The 18,525-nt window shown below is 39.5% G+C and overlaps 1 pseudogene; it reads right to left on the reverse strand.

Annotated features, from left to right (window-relative positions):
• Positions 1 to 17,369, reverse strand: part of LOC149248940 (putative serine/threonine-protein kinase At1g54610) — a 46,725-nt pseudogene extending 29,356 nt beyond the window's left edge.
• Positions 17,370 to 18,525: the final 1,156 nt, after the last annotated feature.

Genomic DNA, 18,525 nt, shown 5'->3' on the forward strand with positions numbered 1-18,525 from the left:
ACCAGGCAAACACGTCGCAGAATTCTTGAAATAGGGCCTTATATATTTGAATTTCGTCATCTGTACACGAGGCACCTATATGAATGTTCTCAACAATTCCAAGCTTAACCGAAATGTCAATGGGAATAGTTCGAGAGATGTTTCCCAAATTTAACTCTGAATTGGGATGTTTCATTGGATTCTGAGGTTCCTTGACATATTCAGTCGTAAAAATTGATGAAAAATCATTTTCAAAACGATCATTCTCGGGTAAAAACGAAGATCTGTGATGGAGATCTTCCCATGGTAAATCATCTACACATAGGATTTCACGAATTTTCTCATCAGAGTGAACAAGTTCAGAAAACGTGATTAAATCCGAGCTTGATGTGAAAAGTGATTCCTCACGGACCACATTCATGAAGTCAATTTCGGTTGAAGATGGGTCGGTAAACGATTGCACGGCCTCATACGCAATTTCATATGGACTCAAAGGCATGACATCACCAAATGAGTCTATCTCAGATTCAGAAGGAATGATCCAAGGATCATCATAAACAATGGTGTCTGATGTAATCATATGAATGGTTGCAAATGAAGACGATGCGTTGATCGGAGGAAAAGGAAAAGTTCCCAGTAAACCGGCATCTTTAACTAGTCCTACTCCAACATCCTTATACGGGATAGTCGTTTTACCGACATGCTGAATACTTTCAGAAGAGGCTGGGTCGGATGAAAAGTAAGCCAGCTGGTCTATTGTTACAATCTTTCCATTATGAGGAAACTTTATAACCCGAAAGACCGATGAAACGACCGCTGTCATAGCGTAAGACCAACTTCGACCCAAGAGAAGGTTGTAATCTAGAGGGGCATCAACCACCTCCACATCTAGATTAACGGTTTTTCCTTCAACCCCTATAGGCAAATCCTGTAGAATGCCAAAAGGATGAAACCCACGGCCATCAAAGGCCTTTAGAATCGTCGGGGATTGATTTAGCGAAGGAGAACCAAGCGATCTCCAACACTGTATCGACATAATACACGTTGAGGCTCCCTCATCAATCACAGTCCGATGAATAGGCCTGTTTTTGACTATCACTGGAATCTGGAAAGCCATTTGATGAGGTAAACGCGGTGTACTATTTTCTAGATCGAAAATTATTAGGTTCGAGTCCTGAACGTCAACAACTCCTATAGCCGACAAAAGTAATTTATGCTGTGCTGGACATGATTGCAGCACTTCCAAAGCCGACATTGCTGAGGGTGAAACAGCTAAATCCTCAACAATGTTATAGTTTTGAGCCGCTCTCGCATGTGGATTGAAAGCTGACTTTCGAAGTATACCCTTGGCGGGTGGTTTGATTACCAAGTCTGGATTAGGTTTCTCGATCTATAGTGGATCGGAACCGGGAGCTGAGGTTGATGGATTAGAATGAGAAGATTCTGCTTCTTTACCATCAACAGGACTTTTACTACCATAATCATGCGATCGAGTCACAATCCTAACATGGGACATCATCAGGATGGGTTCTTCATTGGCACTCGAGGAAGAACCTATCATCTTACTGTCTTGAGCTGGAAAAGGATCCTTCAAAACAACAGGCGTTTGGGAACCTTTGACAATCTTCGCAACCTCTGCACGATGAGGGCAGTCTCTTGTAAAATGTTCATCGTCACAAATGAGACAAGGATAACGAGGTTTGCATTTTTCATCATTGGATTCCAATTTTTCAGGTTTCTCCTTTGAATTTTTGTCTGTTTTATTCTTCTTCTTTCCTTTCTTCTTCCCACCAGATTTTGATTTGGCTGTAGATGACTCTACAACGTGAATATCGGCAGAAATCTCCACAGAAGAATCTCCTGTCGGGGAATCAGGCAAGGTTATGATAGGAGAAGAATTCTTGGAAGACTTCTTCTTACTTTTAGTGTTAACCGTACCAATCATACCGTCGGCGGCATGAGATCCCGAAGGAGCTGCAGCGATTTGATTTTGCTTGGGAAGATCGGGGATTTTCTCGTGTAACGTACCTCACTGAGTATAGACCAAGTCAAGGTACTGTGCTTGAGCAATTACTTGCTCCTCAGTAACTACTCCGGCTTTAGCTACATCTTCAGTGATCTTTGGCAACAAAGATTTTATGAACCATTCAGCCAAGATCTGATCCGGAATAAAAACCTTCACTAAACGCCGTCGACGTCTCCACTCATGAATATGATCTGAAATGTAAGTGGACGTCGATTGCTTTAACGAAGTTAACAATTCTGTGCCATTGTCATATCGGACTGGCAACTGAAAATGAGTTAAAAACGAGGTAGCTAATTGACTAAAATTATAAAAAGTGCCTCACGGTAACTCAATGTACCACTTGGCCGCAAGACCAATTAGAGTGTGCTGGAAAAGTCTTAGACGGATTGAATCATCTGAAATGGAGTTAGACGCACACCAGAGGTGATAAGTCATCACATGGTTCGACGGGTCCTCTCCTGATTTGCCTTCGAACTTAGGAATATCACTAGGCAACTTATTCGGCATTGGCGGCCAAAACGGAAGATAATTAATGGGATCGTTCGTTAGGCGCGACAAGTCAGGCAAGTCCAAAGTTGCGATAAATGGTAACTGACGATTAGGGTCCCTAAAACTCTGGGTCATGAGACCAGCCCCAGGAGGAGGATATCCAGGATAACTAGGAATAGGAATTGCATTTGGGATATTGTATCCTCCCGGAAAACCGGGATTTACCGGACCGTACTGGGGTTGTTGAGGTTGTTGATATGTGTACCCAGGGTATGGTTGATACTGATAGACTGGCTGCTGCACAGCAGGACCGAATTGGTACTGTCCCTGGTACGGTTGATAAGTAAATTGTGGTTGACTTGTGATAACTGTACTTGAACCAGGTTGTCCTACAGGCATCTGAACCGAAGTTTGAATCGTGGATCCACATGGTGGTAAAGATGTCTGAGGAGTAGATACAGGAACAGTAGAAACCGAAGCTGTCGATACTCCGGAAGTAGGTGGGGTAGATTGAACAGATGTTATGGTAGTTGTAGTAGTCGTTTGAGGCAGAGTACGAGGCGTACTAGGCCCAGGCTGAGAAACTACCGAAGGTACAAAAGTTTGAATATTAGACTGGACTGGTTGCTGGGGTGTACCAGAAACTAAGGGTTGTCCAGTTTGAGATGACAACTGTACATTTGGCTGCAACACCTGTTGAGTTTGCGATGGATCCCACACTAAATTCATTCCGGGGTACTGACCCATAACAGGTTGAGAATATTGAGGACCATAACCGGGTTGAGGGTAGGATTGATAATTCAAAGGTACATTTCCCGTTCCTTGAACATATGATTGACCGGAGGGTGGTTGGAAACCTTGGTTCGAGTACTGACCTTGGGGTTGATACCCTTGAGGCACGTACTGATACTGGGGTTGACCTTGAGGTATAAATTGATACTGGGGTTGACCTTGGGGTACATATTGAGTCTGGGGTTGACCTTGAGGAACATACTGTCCCGTAGGTATGTACTGTCCTTGAGGTTGCCCCCCAGATGCAAATTGGGTACCTTGAGGTTGCCCCCCAGGCGATAATTGAGGCTGCCCCCAGGCGGTAACTGGCCACCTTGAGGTTGAGGATTGGGAATAGAACCTGACATCATGAGAATATCTTCTACGCTCAACGGCTTAGTACCATTGCTTCCAGTTAATAACCCTTGCTCAATGGGTTGAGGAGATGCTCCCGAAAAAGTACCAGAAAGTGACTGATACCCAGAGGGAACAGAAGGACCGCCGTACAAAAAGGATTCAGGCGATTGAGTAAACATGGACGATTGTCTTGACCTATTTAACAGAGGATAATAACCTCTAGGTGTTGGGTGATAAGGAACACGAGGTGGTGAAAAAATTAACCCTGGGTTTTTTAAGAAATTAGTCAAAGAAAGATACCAAGTATTGCTCCTAGGTGGACTGTAAAAAATTGATTCACGCTCCCTTAGCTCAATAACAGGTTGATTTTCAGGGATAGGGATGCCTACTTCTTCTTCCGGAGTAGCAAGTTCTTCAATAGCTATAAGTCCAGAAGGAAGATCTTGGGTGATTACTCTTTCTACCCTAGGTGAACCAGGACCACTAGAAGCTGGAGAAGCAAACCCCGATGTCAGAGTAGCAGCAAATTCACTTTCAGGTTCGGATATTTCAGGTTCCTCACCTATATCACTAGTAGATGAAAAGATACCAGTAACTTCGGAAACAGACACTGACTGCGGATTATAATCTTGTACTAAAGCTTGAAAATCAGGATGTACCACCAAAGAAGACTCTCCTTCTTCAGGTGACCCAACTCTACTGTCTCTAGGAGTTACGAGGACTTTCAAGCCTTCAAGCTGGCTCGGTGAAAACTCAGGAGGTTGGCCCCGAAGTCTACGGGACTTCCTCGGTAATTCAGCCATGGTTAAAAACTTTTAACTACTTCACACGCAAACAAAGTAAAATCTCAATGAAAACCACCTAAAGCCTCTAAAGAACCAAACAAATTTGAATCACACGCCTAAAGAATCTAGGAGATCAAACACACACAAACAGTAACTTTCTGTACTGAAAACACTAGTTGGTGATGAAATCCAACGTCGCAGAGTTCAATACAGAAATGGCGGTTGGAACAGTTACCCCGGCAACCTGCTTAATGAATAGACTGGCACAAGTTCCTCCACTTAACCGTCTCGAGTGAAGAGAACCCCCCAGAAAATCCAAGTGAGTCTAGCCAACGTCTGCTCCAGGTACAGTGGGATCTTCCCACCACTGTCACCTCAGGAAGAATCCTAAAGAATATGGCCACTAAGGTTACCAACTGAAACAAATATACCTGGGGGAACAGTCTACGATCCGATACGCACGCAAGGGCAGAGTAGCAAGCTCAATCCCCTTGAAGGTTCCTTGACATAATCCAAGGTTTACCAACAAGTGACCCCAGGCTCCTCGACAATGGTTAATCCGAGGTTTACCATTTTTAATACGTGAATATCTGGCGTCGTTCCCAATGAGGAAGGATTGATTCCCACACTGGTTCGGACACAATCTCGTGCTTCTCCTTTAAGAGGAGCTTTCCCAGAGCATAAATGCAACAATTGGATTTCTTCCCTACCACAAGATACAGCTACTTGTTTTTTTTACTGTCTTGGAGAGTTAATTACTCTCCTACTCCAAGACACTAGCCTAAGCTATGTTGGTGTATCAGAGCCCTAGAAATAAAAATGTTACTAGATGAATTTTACTTTAAGCGTTATTTTTATTGGTTTTTGTTTAAGTCAAACTGTGCGGAGATGAAACTCGTGGTATGAAGACTCGACTCAAAATCACTAAAAATGCACCTAAGATGATTTAAACAATCTTTTCCCTTCGATGAACTTCTAGCTAAGAAAGAGTTTGAGAATGCAAAATACTTTGTAAACACAAATCTTTCTTAACACACAAATTAAAAGAAGAGCTTTTGTCCTTTCCAATGCACTCAAAATGAAACAACTAGTTATTTCACAAAAATTTCCCTTTTCTTTTCAAAGCACTCAATCACTACAAAAAACAAACTTTTTCCAAAAGAGATTTTTTTTTAATTTTTTATAAAAGACTCAAAACTATGAAAATGACTAACTTTGAGATCTATAAACTATAAAAACCTATTTGAAGTCAAAGCCTACAAGATGTCTTTTTTAAGGATGTTTTACTTAGCTAGATGTAAGCTAAGGACCAATTTATGCAGAATCACAAATCAGTCAAGAACAACCAATTTTGTTTTCTTTTTAAAAAATGAAAATCCAAACTTTTAAACACAAGCTTTTTGAAGTTTTGTAAAGAGAAAACACAAAGCGGATTCCTCAACAAGGGTAGATTTCATAAATGGTCAGACTCATAAGAAGGCTAGTAGACACCAAGGTGATCTGAGGTCCCTACAACTTCTAAGCTCAGAGCTACTACAAGACCAAAACGAAAAACAAACCCAACAAGCAAAACTCCTAGGAATTTCACCTAAAACCCTAACACCAATGAAATCAACCTAAGGAAAGCTTCTGACAGGTTATATGCAGGTTTGGGCAGTAGATAATAACTTCTAAACAAAAACTAAGCTAACTAACAGAGGAAATCTTAGGTTTTTCAAAATTTTGACAGGGTCCGCAGGCCCACAGTTAACACAGGTGCGGTCCCGCTCTGTGCTAAAAGCAAAAGTGCGGATAAGTACGCACTGTGTTAAAAGGCTAGGGTGCGGTCCTCTCCCAAAGCTATGAAAAACGAAAAATAACCCTGGATCTACAAACTCTACCCAATTCCACACACAACAAGCCAAAAACAGAAACAAAAATACAGTTTCTCAGGTCAAAGTAAAAACAAGGAAAAAATCAAGTCCCCAGTGGAGTCGCCATTTTGTCACACGGAATCAGTCGATCTTGCGGACAAGATAGACCTTCCTAGAATCTAAAGAAGACCTAATGACAAGCAAACCAATCACACACTATCCTTCTCTAAATATGCTTTTATAAACAAGGGAAAACAAGTGTTTTAGGCCTACCTTAGGTCCAACGCAAGTTTGTGGAAGTCTTCGCTCCTTCGATTCCAAATGAGCTCCTTTGTCGCGAATCTGCAAACAAAAACAAGCAAACAAATTAAATAGCACCTGAAAAGCCAATATCATAAAACATATTTAACATGAAAGTCAAGGAGTTCATGAAACAAATGACATGAGACACTTGTTGAGAAAAATGAGTTTGATTGTATTAATTCAAATCAAGAAGAACTTTACAACCTGTGCCTTGACGCTGTACAAGCTCCTCCCAGGGTCCAGCAAGAAGTCTCCTCTACTTTGACAAGTTTCACTCTCTTCCCAATGAAGCCAAAAAGGTATGTGATCTCTCCTCTTAAGCTCAACTAGGAAGTCTTAATTTCACCAGCATTTACCCTAAAAAATGTTCAGCTTCTAACCTCCTTAGCAACCAGCCCAATGCCTAAATTTATAGTGCAATGGAAGGAAGTTATTAGGTCCTCCTTCAAAGGGATAAAGCCCTTCTTCAAAGGGATAGCTCCTCTCATCAAGGGATTAGCTCCTTCTCTTTTGGGATGCATGAACCACCTAAGAGCAACCAATCCACGTCAAAATTCCTTCTAGAATCATCTAGAATTAACCCAAAGTGAGTTTTTTAGAATAAACTTGCGCCTTTTTGACTTTCACAGGGGTCCGCACCCACACCTTTAGGGACAGAGCGGGCAGGTCCACAGTTTTTGTAAAAAGAAGGTGCGGGACCGCAGGTAACAGTGAGAGAAAGTGCGGAACCAGAGTTTTATTGATTTTCAATGTCTTTCTCTCATTTTCAAAGCTTGACTTGGAGAGCTGAGGTCTGAGACTTGCTTAGGAGGACAGTACAAGTGATGATAGACCCATACTTACTGCAAATAATCATGGTGACGATATTTTTGTGTAACAATATGCTATGTGGAAATCATTGACGGACTTGTATCAAAACAAAAGTGACCAAAAGAAATTGGCGCTGAAGGATAAACTTCGAAAAATAAAAATGGAGAAAGGCAAGATGATTCCAAAATACTTGACTAAGTTCACTCAATGTTGTGATGAACTTGGAATTGTTGGAATCATAGTTTTTGAGGATGTTATGGTGAGTCTTGCTCTTCTAGGACTCCCAAAGAGTTGGCATAGTTATCAGGACTCTGTCAATGGTTTGGAGAAGCTTCCAAATTAGGAATGACTGTGGTCAGATTTGATGCAGGAGCAGATCAGGAGGAACACCAGGGATGATGAAGAGAACTGTGCCTTAGCGATTAAGGAAAATAAGGGGAAAGGGAAAGCTTCCCATTCCAAATTGGATTCTTATCATGTAAGAAGAAAGACATGATGAAAGTTAAGTGCTTTCATTGTCATGAGCTGGGCCATTTTTTTGCAAATTGTCCACTCAAGAAGTCCAAGAAGAAGTCCTCAAGAGGAGTGGTGGGTGAGGCTTTTGCCTCTCAATTCAAATTGGACTTTTCCCTAATTGCATGCATGGTGTCATCAATGATGGGAAGTGTATGGTACTTAGACATTGGAGCTTCATTCCACATGACTGGTGATAAAGAGTTATTTAGTGACCTGAAGGAGAAATATCTCTAGATGCATATCAAGATGGGTGACGACTGGAAGTATAGTGTTACTGGATTGGGCGTGATTAATTTCTAGAGGGAGCACGAGGCTCCACTCACCTTGACGAATGTTATGTATGTGCTCGGGCTGAAGAAAAACTTGGTATCCATTTCCATGCTTGAGGATAGAGGCTATGATGTGATCTTCTCGAAAGGAAATATTTTCCTTCAATACATAGCCACAGGTGAAGTAAAGAAGATATGGATTCAGATGAAGAATATTTATAAGATAGAGATAGAGGAGTGTGCTTCTTTGAGCAAAAAAGTAGAAAGGGTGCAAATCCAAGACGTTGGTGAGTTGTGGCACAGGCGATTGGGCCACTTGCATCATGGGGCTTTGAAGATATTGCATCACATCTCTACTTATCTTCCCAAAGGTACGCTTGAGAAAGTTCATACATGCAAGGGGTTTAATTTAGGAAAATACACCAATTTTTCCTTTCACGATAGAGACAGTTGAGCAGAGGCTACTCTAGAGTGAGTTCATTTAGATGTGTGTATACCATTCTTGATAGCATCCATGGCCAATCACAGGTATTATGTTATATTTGTTGATGACTATTCTCGTAAATGTTGGATATTTTTCATGCAGAAAAAGGATCAAGATTTGACAAAGTTTTGTGAATTTAAAGCATTGGTGGAGAAAGAGTCGAGTAAGAAGATTAAATCTCTATGGAGTGATAATGGTGGTGAGGATGTCTCAAATGAGTTTAAGAAATTATGTGCAGCGTAAGTGATTAAACGAGAGTTGACGACACCCCATAACCTTCAGCAGAATGAGGTGGTCGAGAGGAAGAACAAAAGCATAGTAGGGGCAGTAAGGGTGATGTTGCATGATCAGGGCCTACCACTACACTTGTGGGCTGAGGCATGCAACACAATGGTTTATGTTCAAAACTGTAGCCCACATTGAGTACTTGAGATGAAGACATAGTAGGAGGCTTATTCTGGTAAGAGGCCAGATGTTGGTCACTTAAGGATTTTTTGGTCATCGGTATGTTGCCATTTGCCCAAAGATACATGGAAAACACTTGAACTTATAACATAGTTGGGGATATTTATGGGGTACATTGATACACCTCACAACTATCGGGTGTACTTTTCGACCAACATGATGACAATGGTTCGCAGGGATGTCAAATTCGATGGGCAGAAGGCCATGAAAGTTTCCCTTGAGAGGGAGCTTGAGCTACATGTGGATGAGGAGATTTTACCTTTTAAGGTTGAGGAGCCTCATATTGATGTGGATCAGCGACATGCAGAGGATACGAGAGTGGAGACATCCACTCAGGGAAAGTCTTATAGAGAGGGAAGAAACCACACTAGAGAGGATGACATATTGTTGGATTATGCTTGGAAGAACGTGGGAGCACCCACTTCTCAGCATAGGCAGAGGAGGTCACCTGAGAGGTACTCTAGATACATGGATTTTATGGGTGAATGTGTTGTGACAGAGCATTTTTGTTTAAGGAAGTAGTGCAACCACTGGTTTTGGTTGATGCCATAGTGGAGGAGTATAGTTCCATAGTTCGTAACAATGTTTGGGATGTGGTCTCGAGACTGGAGGACAAGTCAGTTGTGAGCTCCCATTGGATTTACAAGGTAAATAAAGCTCCAAATGGTAGTGTGGAGAAACATAAGGCTAGAGTTGTGGCTCGGGGCTTTTACAAGTAGAGGGGATTGACTATGATGAGACTTTTTCTTCTGTTGCAAGGTACTCGTCGATCAGATCTATATTGGCACTATCAACATAGATGGGTTGGAAGATACATTAGATGGATGTGAAGACAACCTTCCTTAATGGAATGATTGAGAAAGAGGTGTACATAGAGTAGCCTGAAGGTTTTGAAACCTTTGACTGTGAGTCGCATGTGTGCCAGTGAAAGAGAGCGTTGCATGGGCTGAACCAAGCACCTCGTGCTTGGTACACTAGGATAGATAGCTACTTCACCGGGTTGGGATTCATGAAGAGTGAAGTGGATGCGAACCTGTACCACATAGTGGTGGAAGGTAAACTATTGATCATTGTACTTTATGTTGATGATCTCATACTGAAAAGTGATGATCAGTTGATCAAGTCTTGCAAGGAGGGCCTTGCAAGAGAGTTTGAGATGAAGGACATGGGGCTTATGCAATACTTTCTTGGCATGGATGTATGGTAGGGAGATGGGTATTTTTTTGTGTCTCAAGGAAAGTATGCCAACGAGATACTTAGGAGATGTTGCATGGAAAGCAACAAACCCATGAAGACTCCTCTAGCAGGTAACTGGAGGAAGGACGATGCTACTTCAGGGGAAGTAGTGGAAGCTATTGTTTACAGGCATATTGTGGGTTCACTCATGTACTTAGTGGACACACAGCCAGAAATGTGTTATGTAGTTAAGTATCTTACTCAAGCGATGGTTAGGCCTACTAAGCGGTATTGGAAGGCAACAAAACATGTGTAGAGATACCTCATGGGAACTTTTCAGTATGGATTATGGTACAGACGGAAAAAGGGATTGAATCTTCAAGGTTTCAACGATGCAGATTGGACAGGGAGTCCATCCAACAAGAAGAGCACATCAGGAGGGATCTTCAGTATCGGGTTAGCAATAGTTTCTTGGTACAACAAGAAACAAAGATCGGTTGCACTCAATTTGGAAGAGACAGAGTACATGGCTGTGAGTCAGGCGGCATGTGAGGCCATCTGGATGAGGAAGACCCTATTTGGCTTTTTTGGTCAGCGGATGGATCCGACTGTGATTTACTACAATAATCAGAGTTGTATCGAACTTTATAAAAATCCATGTTTTCATGATCGGTCCAAGCATATTGATATTCAATATCATTATCTCAAAGATTGTGTATTGAGGTTGATTATGTTGTTAGAGTACATTCCCAAGGAGGAGTAAAATTTTGAAAAAGGCATTGTCAATATGTAAATTTGATTTTTACAGAAACAGGATCAGGGTTGCTGATAATCCATTTCTTGTTGAGAAGGAGTGTTGAGAAATGGAAAAAAGAATTTCCAGTTTAATTTGTCCTTTAATTAAATTGAGAATTAAAATCGAATTCTATACCCATAGCAACTTATAAATAGTTAATTAAGTTTAATTAACTTAATTAGCTTAGGAATTTCAAGTTGGATGTCTTTCTGTAGTTATGTATATGTTCTCCCTAAGTTTTAGGGGTCCAATATGAGTTTAAATTGAGTTGGAAATTAGATCACTCAGTTTACTGAGTTAAGTTCAATTAAACTAGCTCTAAATTGTTTTTGGAACTAATAGAGGACTAACAGTCAGTTGGTGCACTAATGCATCCACTAGTGTTACTCCAGTTAAATGAAGCTTCCCTCATGAGAAACTCATGCATGTCAGTTTAGAGAAATACCTAGTTGAGACTAGAGTGCAAGGACAATGTACTATCATTGGTATTATTTACTAGTGTGTAAATATAATGCATGCATCAGAAATTGATCCTATGTTTGGATTGCATAGTTTTGGAGGCATGGATTCCCTTTAAATACAGGCTATTCATGCTAGGAATTACACAACAGATTAGGGGCTTGGAGAGATGCTAAATAGGTTAAGGATTTAGCTTGAGCTAGCCTGTGAGTTGAGAGAGTTGAGCATACTTGTGCAAAATTGCTCTAGTGAGAACAAGCTTTATATATTCACTCATATTTATAATATATGGAATACATATAGCAGGGTTTTGATAAGTGGCATTCCCCAGATACATCTTGTGTTATGTGCCATTGATTTGTCTTCTTCTTGTTTATATTGTTTTCATTGATCCATTGGCTTCCGCTGGTTGAAAGTAGAAGTATATTCTTGTCTTTTGCTTTATTACAGTGCATGAGATTGTGAATCTATAGGATTTTCTACAATATTTTCATCAAGAGATAGAAAATATGAATCCAATTTCATTGTCCAAGTTGCAAATTTAACTTCGTGAAGTACTGGAACTCCTTGCTGATTCATTGCGAAAAATTTGTAAAATTCTGCCAAAAACTGCCAGATCCACTCTCCAACGATCAAGCTACAACTGAGAGCCCCTCTCTGATACCAATTGATATGTTGTTGAATTTAGTTTTGTTGTGCTAATTTCAACTTCAGATTTAAAAACAAATGCTTGTCCATTGCTTCATGTGCATAGGTTTTTCTTAGGATGATTGTGAAAGTAAACAGGTAAATTTTATCAATTTTTTTTATGTTAAGAACATGAAAGACAAGTGCTGAACAAAAAAAATAAATGTACATCAAACCATCAGGAAGAAAACTTAACACAGTGTTTTGATAAAGGATCTCACCCCTCTTGGGCTACATCTCCTTGGTCCAGCTTCCATGGCTTGGGCCTCTGTATTTGCTCAAAATCGCAAAAAGTGATGTTTACATTGCTCTACTACTTTGGAAACCTACTTCAATGGACTCAAAGCATCAAAATCAGCGAGTAACACCTTTTTCTGATCTCAATTTGGTCGAATTTTTCCCAAGTTATGGTCAAAACAGTTTCTCCTAGTAAACCTCCACTAAAACTGGAGGAACTCCAGTTAACTCCACTAAAATTGGAGTTTCCACCAAATTTGGAGGGTCCACTAAAAGTCTTCCAACTTAATCCCGCTTAATTAGGAGTTAATCATGGTTTAATTAGCACTAAACTCCAACTAATCCACGCAGTTAAGGTTTAATGCTAGTGGTTAAATAGTGGTGGTCACATGCACATTAAATGTTAGCGGTAACCGCTAGTGGTTAACCCCTAAACCTTCGGCGCTATGTCTTTAAATATAATTCATGCACTATGATTATTAAGAAACATAGTGTGGTCTAGTGGTAAGGCAGGGCTCTGGTGTGGGGGATGTCACGTGTTCGACTCCCCGGCCTCCCTAAAACTTTTACTACATGCCGATACTAGTCCTTTGGGGAGGGACATGTGGCGGCCTCCAAGCTTGCCACTTGTCCCCTCCTCATTGGTCCAACCTCCGACCAATCAAAACGTGTCAACTCACCATACCATCGACCAATAGCAACATAACACTTGGCAAAACCATATTGTATGTTGGCCGACCTTTCACTTTGCCTAGTCACCTGCCAGATCAGTGGTACGGACTACTGACTGTGCAGTGCCTACATTTTTTTTAATTTCTTTTGTTTGGCAAAGTGGTCAGCGGGCTCTAACTTCCTCATACGAATTCTGTTTTGAATGAAACGAGTTGCGTTGGGATCATATCGCCAATGCTGACGCGGTTGTTCAAGTTTCGAGCGATTCAGAGCACTATGATTTTTGAGCTAATTTTTGCCCCAAATCCAGATTCCAATCACCAATTGTTGGAAACTAAATCACTACTGAGAAGGGGGCTGAATTAGTAGTGAAGGAAATTATAAAATTTTCTCCAAATTAATTATTCTTTAAACCATGCATAAACTGAAGCACATAAGACAAAGATTAAAGCATCAAATATGAGAAAACCATGAAAGCATTCAACACAAATGACACAAGTAATTTTGGTGGAAAACCCTCTCTAGGGAAAAAACCATCCGTTGTTGCTATACTTCTCAAATATTCATTATGATAAGAAAATTATGTACATAGAGTTACAACTGGCTACTATCAAATGGAGATCTCTTTCTAATGCGGAGCTACATGTTACCAGCCACTGGAAGCCACCACGACTAATGATCTTTGCTCGATTACTCCTAAATTATCAATCGAATCTACAGAATCCTATTTGATGGAATCCTCCATGACCAAGAAGCCTCACCCAGGTTCTTTCAAACTATCCAAATACCATTGGATTGAGAAATCTACTCAGTTATATTGAATTCAATGAATTCCTCCAACTCCACTACTCTATGTGGTTCTTATTTCATACATTTTCAAATTGGAAGAGAGAACTGCTCAACATGAGAACTATCACAACCTATCATCAAGCAACATAGTAAAAAACCAAATCCACACCACAAAATACAACATAATCTCATAAAAAATGCATAAGATAACCTGAAGAATACTGCAGCAAAAACCATCTCCGCAATAAACAATTTTCTCGCAAACAACTGTTCCATACAACCAAAAAACACAAGCTACTATCAATCTCCAATAGAACTACAACCAATATTTAGTTTACCTCCTCACTCTCTGCATAATATGTTAGATGAAACATACTTCAGCTAACTATTGTAACACATGCAAACTGCTTTAGTAAATATGCATCATACAACTCTCACAACGTGCACACATTCCTCCAATATCACACTCGCCCAACACATCAAGAGAATCAAACATACTATCATTGAGTTTCCTCCAATATATGGATGAAATGAGGTGCTCAACCCAATAATTACTAAGAACTATGGAGCTCCACAAACAGTGTTCATATGCTTCTGTCGGGCGGTATAAATGAGATATTTACACCAACATTTAATTTGTTAATCCGAGTAAGTAAAATTAGAGGTGTAGAAAAATGTATGTCAGAATAAGACCTCACGGATATGTCTAATAAAAACTAAGATTTTGCAAGAAATTCAAAAGAAGCATCATTCAGGAAAAAGGAACAAGACTTTTTGAAAGTAAAGTAAACACACTCCAAGAATCTACTTCTAGCTCCTCTTCTAGGTTGAGTTGACTCCTGCAGTAAGTCTTCCTCAGTTGTCCAGGGGACAAGGGAATGTAGGCCCCATTCAAAAGAAAGCAATTCAAGAAATAAAGAATGAAAAAACCTCTTAAAATATTACTGCTATGTTGCAAATATGAAAAGCATGAAATAAAACATAAGGCAACTTCTTTCCAATTAATCTAATGAAACCATTGAAAGATTTTAAAAGAAATCTAAATTATACTACTTCTCTGGAAATGATTCAATATTCAAGTTTAAGGAAAGTGTGCAAAAGGAACAAATAAGATGAATACATTCACTGCTTCCAAGTGCACCTTGATCATTAAGCACTTTTCTCTTCAACATAGAAAATATTTTACATGTGTATGGACTAATGCAGTAGTAAATTATGATGAAGGGATATAAAATTTTAACTTTAAAACATTCTAAGAATTCTTGTGAGCAATTCACTTGCCAATAAAACAATATGATAATCTTTCCTTATGCTTATCCAGGCATTAAGACTCTAATAAAGGATGCAATTCTTCCCCCAAAATGCAAGGATGAAATTTACATCTAAACTGTGGTTTCAAGGCAAACATGAATGCTCGAGATAATACATAGTTGAAATCAACTACAATTATTTAACAAAAATTGTTTCCTTCACCATTATATCCTGAAGGCATAAAAATTCTTAACGATATCATTAACATCAAATGTCCAGAGCAATGGAATGAAATTACAAATCAAGAAATCAAAGCATAAAACAAAATTATGAAATGAGATTGCAAAACTGTATCAAATCACACTTAAACACCATGCAACTATCAAAACAAAATGCAAAGAAATCGTAAGAGGAATGGGGCAACGGATTGAATGGTGGGCCCAACCACCCATCTCGTTTCCCTTGCAGCAATTAAATCACAATCTTCAGATCATTCAGAAGGAACAAAAGCACAGAATCAAATGCCAAATAAATTCATTTCAAAGTCCTGTTACAAAATTATGGAATGATGCAACGCTGGCTCTAGTGGTCCCCTCCAGGGATCATCCCACTAGGTGCACAACTCCTCCCTTCCTTGCACAACGAAGTCAATCCCCCTGCTCTGCAAAAAAAATCAATTTCACCAATACCATTTGGATCCCCTGTTCTGTGTGCAACCCTCTATCTTATAGCAGCAACACTACCCAATTACTCAGATCTATGCATACAAGTTTAGCATGGATGTTAAAACTAATTTGGAACCAAAACAAGGAAGTTTGATTTTTACTAAGTTCAAATGGGTGCTGGAGACATTTGTTGGGTGTATGTATTTTAATCATGATTATAACAACTCCGTGGCTTCTAGAAGTAGTTTAACTTTAGCTCCACATATTGCTTTTTGCAGTGGTGAACATCCTTAGGCTCAGTCTCATAATTATATGATATGGTCTTGGACTCCATCTCTACATTCTTATTTCCACTTGACACTTTATTTTTGATGCCATATGTAGAAAAATTGAATACAACAAGTATGCTCATAATGAAGGCCATAAAAAATGTCGTAATCCCTTATAAGGATAATCTTCGTCGCTGTCAATACCTCCATTGTTTATGATGAATTCAAAAGCATATTCCATCAAGGCACCATTGCATCCCTAGTTTTAAGAAGTCTCACAATCCACCAAATCTTGTTCAAATAGAGCAATCAAGTTATTCGTCAAAATTTGGTTTATACCTTCCACAACTGCAACTGACAGAATGTCCAACAAATTCCGTAAGGGGCTTGATTCTTCACTCTCAATATTTGAAGCTGCATGATAATTCGAGTGATGCGTCTAAGTTAATGTTGCTAATTCAACACCTTAATTTAGTGTTGGACCTGCTCTAGATAGCCGGGACACTCTCCTTGCTGCCTCAGATCCATGACCTCTCACGCCTGCATCTCTTTTCCTTATTGTTTCTTGAGAACATAATTTTGCATCAATCTCTTTGCTTGGTGGGTATTTAGGTAAGCTTGATGGATCACAAGCAAACAACTCCATAGTAAATAATTCACTCTTAAGGGCCCCACTTTACTCTCCACAATGCCCAGATTCTATAGCAAGGAGAGTTTCTAACAAGGCCAAAGCTAATGAAGAGAAATATTTGAAAGGCTCAACAATGCAACTTTTATAAGGGTGTTGTGGCTTGAATATGGTTGCATGTGGTAATTTTGACTCCTTCCAATAGTCCTCAGATGGTGATCCACACAACTTAAATATTTTGTGTAGTTGTTCCACCTTTGTTCTTTTGAGCAAGATAGGCTTGCTAGCAAGCAGTTCAGTGAGTATGCAACCAACACTCCATATATCCACAAAAACTCCATAATCTGTAGCACCAAGAAAAAGTTCTGGAGGCCGGTACGAAAGTGTTACAACACTACTTCTCAGGAGCTGTTTCTCATCAGGATAAAAGAGAGTTTCTAGAACAAAGTTAGCTATCTTTAGAATTCCTCCATTGTCAATTAAAATATTTGAATCTTTGATATCATGATGGAGTACATCATGACTGTGATAGTGATAAAGCCCTTGAAGTAATTGTTGCATATAATATTTAACCTGTGGTTCATTGAACTTGATCTCCGAGAAAGCAGCAAGTCCAACAAGGTCATGCTCCATGTACTCTTCATGACTGCATCGAGAGCTTCTTGTAGTTGTTGGGCCTCTGAATATTTTATTGAATCAATGATGACTGCTGAAATAAGAATAGGTAGACAACAGCCTGTTTAGTGCATAATCAAGGCCAGTAGTATCTGGGAAAAAACGCGGAGGTGAGAACAATGTAGTTCCTGCACTGGTGGTACAGGAACTGCTGGTACAGGAACTATTGGTACAGGAACTGCTGGTATAGGAACTGTTAGCACTTGCCATGAAAGAGCTGAAATTTAATGACATTTTCACATTAAATACTCTTAAAATTAACAAAACAAGAAAAGTTCATAGATCAACAATTGTCAGCTCTAAATTCCTCTAAATAATAACTTAATAATGCGTAAAAAGAATAGTAATGATTATAGACATTTAGTACAGGCATAAAATTATTCAGTAAAATCATGAAAATTTGGACAAAACGGAGGCTCAACACTCCCCCACACTGAAATTCTTGCATGTCCTCATGAAAGACAAACCATAAGATTATAGAACCATGGAAGAAGGTAGGGGGAATGTTTAAAGATCATACTATGCTTCCCGAAAAAATGTTAGCAAAAATATGAACAAGGAAATATTAAGATACCTAGTATGTCATCATTTTTTAAGCATTCATTAACTCCGCAACATCACTATTACATTTCCAAACAAAACCATGTTACAGTGCTTATGAAAGTATTGAGTGCAAGAATGATAAAATTGCAATGTAACAAGATCAGGTACAGGAAAGCAATGATTTGTACCAAACATGATGGAGAAAGAGCATTGCACCTTTATAATAGAACTCACATACTTCTTGTCCTGTCTCAAATGAACTCCCTGCTTGTCATAGATTTATTTTTCAGAGTCTTTTTTCTGCCCAGAGTCTTATTTAACATTCATGATAAAAAAATCAAATGTTTGTTGAAAAGGTGCAATTTCAAGAAGACTACCACAAGATTACTACACCTACTATAACAATCATGTACCTAGGTCATGTAGTTCTTATTTAGAGGCAGCCACAATCAACACACATTATTTTCCATTAGTACCTAGTGAGTAATCATCGTTGAACAATTCATCACTCTAAATACCATAAAGAATTGAGGTGAGCTATGATACCAGAAAAGGGAAATAAAAATAGAAC

The sequence above is a fragment of the Pinus tabuliformis genome, chromosome 7 (assembly GCF_031772625.1).
Source record: "Pinus tabuliformis cultivar Carrire ecotype Pingquan chromosome 7, CPIR1, whole genome shotgun sequence".
Classification (NCBI taxonomy): Eukaryota; Viridiplantae; Streptophyta; class Pinopsida; order Pinales; family Pinaceae; genus Pinus; species Pinus tabuliformis.